Below are 11068 nucleotides of genomic sequence, written 5' to 3'. Positions count from 1 at the left end.
TTCATGAGTTCTGGATGACTACCCCTATATAACACCCCTCTCTTGGAACCCCCCTGACCCCACTGAGCCAAGATGTAGTTCTGTTTTGCAAGTTTAAACGGTTTATTTGAGAATGTAAACAATATATATATCACACTTTATAATAAATTAATATTTAATATCACACTTCAGAACATGAGCAGTTAACAACAATGGTTAATGTTCTACTAATAAATTGATTTGATTACCCAGGAGTAGTATAAAGGATGAGGTAGCACGCTTGGGAATAGGAACAGAAGAATACGGTGGTAGAGAATGCTTTATCTAGTTTCAGATGGATGCAATGTTGAATGAAAATGCAATACAGAAAATACTCAATATGATTTCAACAAAACAATGTAATCACTTTTCTTTGGCAATCCATTCCCCCCCTTATGCAATGTAAGTAAATGAAGGGGAGAGCACACAGTTCTTAGAAATGCAATCAAATGTAATTCAGTTCACCCCAGCAAGCTTAGACTACAGAAGTTTGAAACACAGGCAAAAGGCTTTGAATATGATGACAATGCAGTGAGAAATATGCTGAAAATGCTTTTAATTCCCTTCAGGAGGTTCAAGGTGAGTGGTATCTAGTTAATATGAGTTCAGGCTCACTCTAGCAATGATTCAGGGATGGTTCTTAAGAGGCAGACAAAATTTAGCAGTTCAGGCAAAAGCAGCTATCTTTTTACAAGTAAAGAAATCGGGCCAAATCGCAAATCGTGGCAAAATTCGCGAGTGCGAGAATGGTGATTACGGCAAAGGTATAAGGGGTTGCAAGTCGGGTCTAGGCTTGTTGAAAAGCTGAGTTTCTCAGCTTTCAGAGGAAAGTTAAACCTAGTTCCTAGCACAAACGGTTGCAGAGATACGGACGATTAAATAAAGGTAGTTTTTCGGATTTGAAATTTTACAAGTTCAAAGCGACAGGTTACAGCTTGCAGCTAGAAAATGACAGGTGACAGTTAGGAGGCAGTTCTGGTTAGATTAAAATAGATTGAATTATATTATTTTAACTAAGAGTTTGGTTCTGCACAGTTCTGCTAGGTACTCACAATATATTTTGAAATAGGCCTCCATACGGATCTGGTCAGGTTTTGGACTGGACTCCGGTTCTGGTCTCGGCACTTCACAGTGATCTGGGTGAGCTCTCTCGTTCTGCTAACAGCGGTCTGGGTCACTCTGGATCTCTGGCCTCTGGTTCTGGATACTGCTCTGCTTTCTCTGGGTACAGCACTGCTTCTGGATCTTTCTGGCACAGGGTTTCAGGCCAGAATCAACACCTGGGTCCGGCTGTGAATAGTCTGCAAATGATTTTTGGGCCTGCTGACAAATACTTTTGCTTGCAGTGGGCCTTCTTGGTTCAAAGTTCTGTAGTCTCTGTTTAGCTTGGAAGTCTAAGTGTAGGATCTCTGGATGTGAAGTCGTCGGTCAGCATGCTCCGCAGCAAATGGAATTGAATGTCCCTACCTGTCCCAGCAGTCTCTTTTTATGTGTTTTGAAAGTGGGTGGAGAGGCTAGCTTTCTAGCCCCAACCCCTTCAGAGTTCTGATAATTTGGATAATTCTTTGCGTTCTCACTGGAGAGCAGGATTCTGTGTCAAAATGATGTCATTTAATGGCTTGCAGAAAGGACACTCCCCTGTCAAATTGCACATAAATCTATATTTGATCAAAATACACATTTCTCAAATACATAGTGGTTTGTCATTGCATGTACATATTACCTATCACATGAGGTATACTCTGTTCAAACTCTGCTCTTCCTGAGGGCTTGCATTCAAAAATGGCAACTTATTTTCGATTTTAGTGGGTTATGCAACCTTGGTTCTTCATTAAAAATTATACATATATACACGGCCTGTCCTTACATACTCCAGTAAATTCCCATGTCTCTAGCTTAAACACAGAGTCTGTAGTATCCATAAATAGCGGGGTTTTGCCCCCAGAACATCACACAAATTCCCAACGCGTCTTAAAACGTGCACAGAAAATTCACAAGAATTATGGTATCATTTAAATAATTTTGACAAGGCCGCACTGTGAGTTATACTTCTTTCTTAGAATCATATTCTGGCCAACAGGGGTGTGTCTTTTCAGGTCACATGGTGTAGAAACCAGTTTATCCAGTTTCTGCCAAGCTCAGAGACCCTGCCCCTCCCAGCTTCTGCCAAAAGGAAGCTATTTTACGGTCCCCCTAATAAACCATCTGCCTGGGCCCTGGAAGGCCCATTGTTCAAGAGGAAGCCATTTATGGCCTCCCCCCAATAAACCCTCTGCCTGGGTCCTTTATTTTGTCTCTAGCAGTCCCTTGGTAATTCAATCAGAGAGGGGTAACCTCCCCTCAGAATGCAGCCAGGCCTGAGAACTGCTGTGGATCCAGTTTCACTCCAATTGGGGGGAAGTTGTCGGGCAGAATCCAGTTCCTTAAGCCAGGCCCCAGCTACTGTTACTTTTAGTTACCCAGTTTTCTGCATTCAAATAAAACTAACAATTTTTACACATGCAGCTGGAATGCTGATTCTAAGTTCAAAACTATGACATTTTAACAGTGACAAACTATGCGGCAGTCACAAGTCTGTCCCTCAGTTTATTTACACATTTCGATTTTTGGTAATTTTAAATCCAGTTTCAGTTTAAGCCGCTGCAGACCTGCAGAGCTCAGCCAGTCTTGTTATAAACCTTCAAGTCACTTCAGAATATAACTTTACATTGGCCTTCATTACGACCCTGGCGGAGGTCCATGGTGCAATTTGCACCATGGACCATGGCGCAGAGCTGCCAACTCCGCCATGGGGGTTGGCGGACTTACCGCCCCATTCCGACCTTGGCGGGGCGGTAAGTCCCCAATCCCCATTTACCCTTCCCCATTCCCATTTTTGCCCCATAGGGTATAATGGGAGTGGGGAAGGCGTTAATTACGCCACCGTAGAATACGGTGGCGTAATTAACGAGGGGACCCGTAGCGCCATGGATTTTTCCGCCCGGAAAATCCGGGCGTAAAAATCACCATGGCGCTACGGAAAGTCCTAATCTGGCGGAGAGGTACGCCATGCATTACGCTGGCGTAAACCCCTCTCCGCCAGGGTCGTAATGAGGGCCATTGTATCCACCTCTTAGTAAGTCTTTCTTTGGCCTGCTTTGGGTTCATTTATTCAGTTTTACACAAATGTCTGGTGTTGTTTTAAAACGCCGGCTTTCTGATAGTGGTGAGTACTGGTAATGCAACCATTTTTGGGATTTAAGAAAATGAATTCCCCACAATTCTAGGTTGCTTTTGGCAATCAGCATTGCCATTGCCTATGGTTTCAGGCTACGGTGTGGGTAGCCCATGGTGGTTTTAGGCAGTGCCCTTCTGTGCCCATAACATCGGCAAAAATGGGTGGCAGCCTATTCTTCATGCATTTCCCTGTGCATTTTCTGGGAAGCTCTGGCCATCATGATGTTTTCAATGCCAGTAATGCACAGTTTTTTTGTTGGTAGGGCTCAGATGCATGGGTAAAAACATCCCACACTACAGATAGCTGGTAATTATCCATGTGAATTGAGGTTGTGTGGTATGGATGTCCTTCTATAAATACCAGGCAGGGAGAATAGCAATAGGGAATCGCTGTGTTTAATTGCCACGTTATAATGTTGCAAAGTGAATGCCATGCTGTCGCTGTATTTTTATCTTCTTCTTGTTACAGATGATGCAAAGTGAATTTGTTCTGTTGCTGTGTATTTTTCTTCTGTTTATGTCAGAGAAGACTGTAAAAAAAAGGGTAAGATGTTGAAATGCAACTGTTTATAATACAAGTGTAATATACACGAATTGTGTAGAGTGTTCTTGCTTTTGTCTTTTTCTTTGGTGCATTTCGAATAATATTTTGGGAGAAAGGGAAGATTTTTATGTAATACATGTGGCATGTTTCCCATACAGATGGAATAATATCCCTAGCAATGAAAAATAGCTGTGTGCGTGTTTCCACTCAGTGTGTGTGGTTTCTGAGTGGAATATAATACAATAGATTTTGCTGGGCGTACATGAATCATCAAAGAGTCCTATGGAACATAGATCACTAATGTATATAAATTAGTGATAGTACCACAGGTTATTGAGAATGCTATATGTGAAATTGTGGTATTCTTGAATTTAGGTCCGAGGCCTCTATAGATCACACGAACAGCCTAGGAAAAAGAAGGATTTTGTATGTTGGGGCCAAATATAAAACAGAAAATTTATGCTCACCAAAATACCACCAACAAAAAAATGTATACCACTAAATGATCCTGAGTACTGTAATAAGGAATGGTCCCTGAAAGGAAATAAGGCCACACCCAATCTAAATGCAAGGAGTAGTCATTGCCAAATTACCATTATTTTTGGCGGTAAGAAAATACTGCCAGGCCCCAAATCTACACAAAATATCCTACAGCTGGGACCAATAGACTGGCATCCCTTATGGATAAAGGTGGAACATGTATAGGGTCCAAACAATCAGCAGCGCAGGTTTTTACTGTATGTTGTTGTGTCATTATGACACTGTGCTCCTTTAAAAGCTTCTGCTTATACCTCTCTTTGGCAGAATATTCTCAGCAGCAGAGTTCATTGCTGTTGCTCTCATCTGCGTATGAGATTAAAACGTGTTATTCTTATTAGATCTACTTGAGCCTTTCCTCCCTAGCAGGTTGTATTCTCTCTGGTGTGAGCATTCAGGGACTTGCCTTCATGACTTATGATGTGATGGTAATTGTGCTTCCTTGTGTGCGCTGATTCCTCCGGCTGTAATTGCACTGGCTGTAATAGATATGGTGGTATTTGCACCCATTTATGATTCGGCAGAGTGGTAATTGCAGCGGTAAATCTGTTACAGCCGGGTTCATGATGAGGCCGAATGTGGCACCAGCAAATTATATGAATATGTTAAGTGCATTATTGAACTGATTGTTTATGACCTGTTGTCAAATTAGTTACCTGAAGTAGGTTGCTCATGTGTTCACAATGGCATTAGGCAGACCCTCCAGCTTATTGCGATTTTGCAATCCCGCAAAATGCTGCGAAAACGGCAGTTTTGCGCAAAATGCTGTGAAAACGTTAGTTTTGTGCAAAAACAGCACCTTTAAAAAAAAAAACAATTTGACCTATTTCGTCCAGTACTATTCGATCGATTTTTATAAATACTGAACATGTGTTGCGGGAGTGTTACCCGCTCCCCAAGTTCAGTATTATTTGGGTTAGGGGGTTGCAGGGGTGTTCCCCACTTTTCAAAATTGGAGGCGGGGACAGAAAAAAAAAGAAAATAACGAAAAAGGGACCCTGCAAAGTCGTATCCGACCCGTGTTAGAGGGACGGATCTGACAACACAGGGTTGCAGGGGAAGCGGCAGTGACCAAGTAGTTAAGTAGGGGAGGGCGTGGTGGTGAAAGGTACATTTTGGGTTGTTTGGCTCAAGTGCAAATCAATTTGCGGCAAAATGGACTACGGTCAATTCCGCCGCAAATAATTACACTTCGGTCAAACAACCCAGAACAAGGCAGCTGGCCAGCGCACAATTTGCGCTTCAGCTCAAGCCTGTGGAAATGCGGCGGTCACCTTTGAGAATAAGGTGACCGGCTCATTTCCAAAAATGGGTTGTCAAAAAATAGCATATCCTCGGCTCTATTTTTAAATGCCCAATTTTTTGAGGATCTGGGTCAAAATCTACATTTAAAAAAAATTAAAAAATGGTTACACTATGAGAGGGAAAGGAGAGAGAGGGAGACTGATGGGTGAGATGTGAAGTGATAGGAAATAAAGCAGAGAGAGAGAGCAGTGGGTCAGAGGAGGAAGCGGTGCACAAGAGAGCAGAGGAAGCAGTGATGCGGTGGGCCTGAAATCTGAGAGCGAGCGGAGGTACAGAAAGTAGAGGGTGCGTGTGGTCAGTGAGCCAGAAAGCAGAGAGGAAGCGGTTGGCCAGAAAGAGGCAGTGAGCTGCAGATTGGGAAAAAGGATGAGGGAAGAGTGCGATAGATTGGGAGAAAGGATGCAAGATGCAGAAGCAGCACAAAAGAATGAAGGACTGTATATTGCGGGAGGAATTGAGTTTAAGGTGTGAGTTGGGAGTATGATTTGGAGTGTGGCAGGGGATGGGCAGTGCAAATTGTGACTTGACAGTGTGACATAGCACATGAGTATTTGTATAACAGAGTGAGAGGATCAGGAATGCAAGTTGTGATGGGGAGTTGGTGAGATGTCTCATGTGTGTTGGTGAGAGAGGTGTGTGGGTGTTTGGGGTATTGGAGAACATAGAAGGGGGATATTTTCAGAATTAAAACTGATAATGATCAATTTAGTTAATGCTATTAAATAGGCATGCACATTAAACCAAAAATGTAGCCAAATCAAACACTGTTCTGCCACGCCAGAGACATCTGGGACTATTCCTATTAAATGAATACAAAAGATACATAATAATGATACCCTGGCTCTCTTGTAGCCTATTTCCTGCAATGTGGCAATCTTACACCCTCCAGTTAATACAAAATGTCCCGCAAAATGCTGCAATAAATAAAGTTTGTGCCGCAAAATGTGCCATTCCATGCCACAAAATTTGCCATTTCATGCCGCAAAACCCTGGAAGGTCTGATTAGGTTAGAAACTATTAATTCAAGTTATTGGATGTTGCATGCATGTCTAAAAAACATTTGCGTTTGTCATAATGGAAAGGAAAGAACACTCATTCATTATTTTTCCAAGTTGAAGCACACATGATAGTTACCCATTAAAGAATAGACCTTGATTACAAAAATACTTATAGTTCCATCCATATCTAGTAGGAAATGATGACACATATTTGTTAGAATGTCCATACAATTCCTGAATTAAAAATATAATGTAATGGTTAGCAATGTATATGTCTATGCTTAATTAACACACTTTGTCAAAGAAAGTTCAATATGTCTTGTGGGTGTCAGAAGCACTATATAGGAATCAGCAAGTGTTTACAAATTATATATCATTATTTAGCAGACTCTTACATTTAGACATGATGTAAAATAAATAAAACATATAAAATACTTAAGACGTCAGGCCCTACAGTGGGGTGAAGTTTCTAAACTCCCTTTGCTGACAATGAAAACCTTTGAAACAATGTGGTTTTCGAGGTGGACATCAGGCTAATCACAAGGCTCACCCAATATGAAATTGCAGTGTCGGATTACATTTATGTGTGAGGAATGAGCTACATATATATATAAAGTCATAACCCTACTGGGCAGGGAGGAGATGATTTTATCCCTGCAAGCCAACAACCACGATCATTCAGAAGAAGAAATTCAAGTAAACTTGTGGGAAGGGAGTTGGGGTACATGTGAGTATAGTAGGACAGATCTCAAGGCACATTGTTTCATGGATCCAAGAGCTGATAAGGGGAATTGGATAACTTGGTGTTGAGTGATTTGACACTTTATCCATGAAAGAGGGGGAAAGCTGCAGCTAAAGGATCCTGAGGAATTTGTCCCTGATGCTGATTTTTGCCTAAAAGTTTCAATTCATCAATTCAAAAAACATGAGTAAAGCAATGTATTGTTTCATATATTTGAATGTTACAATCCATTTGAAACTGAACATCAGAGAGGGGGTGCATTTCATTTCCTAGATAAAACCAATAATGCAATTTTTCTTGTTTGGTTCAGAAGTAAGGGTCTCCTGAATTCTATGCCTATTTGATGCCATAGAAGTCACAGATTTGTCAAAGGAATTTAAAAACTCTATGATCTGTGACAATCTTAGTCACGTATTGTCCAACAGTAAATTGACATTTCCTAGTGTTTGGAGCAGTGGAGGAAGGGTGTGCTAAGGTCATAGTATCTCAGGAGCTAGTGGATACATTCTGTTCCACTTCTCACTTTCTTTCCACTCTCTGGGAGACCAGGTTCACATTCATAGTTAGGTTGATGATAAGCAGAGGAGATGTATTAAGTGGGTTTCAAGTCAAATAATGCAGCATCCTGTCCATAACGAAAAACACCAAACTGACCTGACCCACTTTCCAGACCCATTACCTTTATAAACCTCATGTCCCCTGCCCAAGGAAGATTTGAGAAAACCTCTGACTATGGCTTCCGGCATGTTTATCCTACCTTCCACCTCCCACCAAACCATGTGCCCATTCATTTAGGATACAAGTCAATATACAATGTTCATGAACACCAGTGACATATGCTGATGTACTTCCAGTTTAGTGTGATGTGTCAGATGGCTGGGACTCCTTTTAGAGACGTGCATCTCGTCTGGCCACAATCGAGGGACGCAGGTCCTCCACCCCTTTACGACTTTCATTCTCTCACATCAGTCTATTGTACAGTCTAGTTCAGACTGCTTTATTCTGTTGGGCTAAGGACTGCGGTGTTACTCCAGTATCCCTAGAGGGGATGGAGACTGCAGTTCCTAGTCTCTGCACATGCATCATTTAATATGCAGCAGGGCAAACATTTTCTTTATCCAACAGGTAAGGCTGACAACCTAATACAAGTTTGTGACAAAGAAAAATACTAGTGTCTTGAATGGGCACTATAGCACAGGTGCACGGCCATTTTGTTGCAGTTCATATGACATAAACCCTGATACCTCCTGCAAAGAAAACCCCCCTCCCTCAAAGTGGCAAGTATATGTTTGTTCATTTATGTATTTAATAAAGGAGACAATGTTTTTACAAACCTCCATTTTGCACTTTAATACTATCATTCGTCTTTCAACCATTTGTTTCAATTTGTATTACATTAGATCGCTTTATGGGAACCGTGCCAACACGGAATGGCCTTTACTGCTACCCTATGCTTCAATTTAATTCAAGGATATCCGACAAACATTGCAGAAATAAATAAATTTGTCAAGAAGATCTTGGGACTTGATGATGCAGGAAGGAGAGACTAATGTGTATCACGGCATAGTGAGGGTTACCTCGGGAATACCATTCATTTTCAGTGAGCGCGGGTCCATACAATTGCCCAGTACTCCCACAAACTATGAACTATGGGATTAATATAGTAGCGATTACTTTGCATTTAAATATCCCATTTCAGGCAAGTAGGACCCACCATGCAAGGGAGGAACGGGCTCCGGCCCAGACATGCCTGTTCCTCTCTTGCATGGTGCTCCGAGGGGCAAAAGGCGAGCCGAGATGAAGGGAGGAGGTGGTGAGGTGAGGAGAAGAGAGTGCTGGCCTGGGCTAAGGATTATGTGGACAGGTGCTGTGCAGGAGTTCCTCTCGGCGTGGGCAGCACAGTGGATTCCTGAACCCCTGATTAGCCATAGGCTGCTGCTCAGAGGGCCATTGTGCGGAGTTACTTTCAAGGTTTGTCAACTCTGGACATATGTTCAGCAGGGGTTGCGGCAACACAGCCTGTCTGCCCCAAAAATTGTTCTTTTGAATTGCGAATGTCACCGAAGATGAACCTTTATCAGCTGAGAAACTTAACCTTTGCAGTGCTTTTTTTCCTCGTCTCGAGACAAAGAAGAACAGCAGGAGCTCTGTTACGTTTATCTCTAAGCACAGTGCAGATTGAAGAAAATGTCCATGTACACCAATACCAAGTACATTTGACATTATAGATGTGGCCAGTGGGGTATCAAAGCATGGCGAATACCACATGTACAGCACAATATGTTACCCTAGTAGTGCCCCAATAACACACTGCAACCAGCAAATGGGCCTCAGTGGACCACCTGCCAAGGTTTCTGGAAGTTGCTTATGATCTTGATCTGTGATCTATGATATGATCTGATATGATAGGTTATTTATAACGCGCTTAATACCCATGCAGCAGTGATCCCAATCATAAAAGTGAAACAGGCAAGCCCAACAGGTATAACTTATTTTCACTCTTTTGGTAGCGCAGTCTGAGGGCAGCCTATACCCTTCAGGAGAGGTGTGAGCTGATACAGTTGCAACACAAAAAACAACAGTACTATGTTCCCAAAATACCTTAGTTCTTGCCTTTCGGATCTCAGCAGAGCCAGGCTTTTCAGCATCAGACCAGAAGCATGGATGCCTTTGTGCTGGGCTGGGGTCAAGTCGGAGAGCAGCAGCGATGGGCCCCAACTATGCAGTTCTGTTTGGCAGTTATATTGATTTGCGGGTAGAAAACGCTGGGAACAGTAGGCCGTGCCAAGTTGATGGCACTGGAAGACTCAGTGACCTCTGGGCCCGGACAAGGGAATACTTGCCTTTGGCGCTGTGCAGGCTCGGCTGACACAACACAGCATATGGTTACGGCAAAGATGTCAAAGCTTCAGCATTGTCATTGAGCAGAACTCTGAGATTCAGGGGTGGTGGAGCGTCGAGGTCCAGGATGATTATGATGGTGTCAATATGGCCAGCACTGAGCAGCTCCGCTCAAAAGGGCCATGGGCCTGTGTGGGGCCGACAAGCCAGTGGGCAGACTGCAACAGGCCTGCTCGAGCCATCCTGCTATTTATACAAATCTCGGGCCGAGCAGGGCCTGATGGGAGTAAGGGACTTCGCTACAATCTGCTCTTCTGCTGGGCTCTGCCTGCTGGAGTTCCCTCTACACGCGGGACAGGCAGCTCTGCAGATGCTCAGAGCTTCTGGGGGTTGGGGGGTTTGAGGCTGGGTCAGGGCCTGCTTTCTCACCCTCGCGTAGCGGGGCTTCCCAGAACTGACCCAACCCCTGCCCTCTTGCATGCAACTCATACTTAGCTGGCAGGAGAGAATCTGATCTCAAGGGCAGATCTCCCAGGGTGAGGCTTACCCATTGCACATCGGATTTGCTGACCCCTGCTATGTTCCCAAATGCGGGATACACGACTGCATTATTTCTGGTAGTGGGGGACTGCGTTTGCGCTCTCCCCCTGATTTATTGGTGAAAGAAAAGGTAAAGTGTGCACTAGACCTGCTAGGTTGCAAACTTTAAGATTGTGCTCACATTGCTTTTCTTCAATTAGGTTCACCTTTGGGTGATCGCTTTTCCACATTTAATCTGTTGAATTGAATTATGCTTATTTCATCACCACAGAAGTAATGTGATTAATTTACAGAGATAAGCTGCCATATGTATTGGGCACACTGCAC

The 11068-nt window shown here is 43.1% G+C and overlaps 1 non-coding gene across 1 annotated transcript; it reads left to right on the top strand.

Annotated features, from left to right (window-relative positions):
- Positions 1-10688: 10688 nt before the first annotated feature.
- LOC138496221 (U1 spliceosomal RNA) lies at positions 10689-10850 on the top strand. The gene has a single exon (XR_011277759.1). It is a non-coding gene; the product is annotated as a U1 spliceosomal RNA (small nuclear RNA).
- The last annotated feature ends 218 nt before the right edge of the window (positions 10851-11068 follow it).

This window comes from Ambystoma mexicanum, chromosome 10 (assembly GCF_040938575.1).
Source record: "Ambystoma mexicanum isolate Mex_15411 chromosome 10, UKY_AmexF1_1, whole genome shotgun sequence".
In the NCBI taxonomy this organism is placed as follows: Eukaryota; Metazoa; Chordata; class Amphibia; order Caudata; family Ambystomatidae; genus Ambystoma; species Ambystoma mexicanum.
This window is presented reverse-complemented; position numbering and strand designations above follow the sequence as displayed.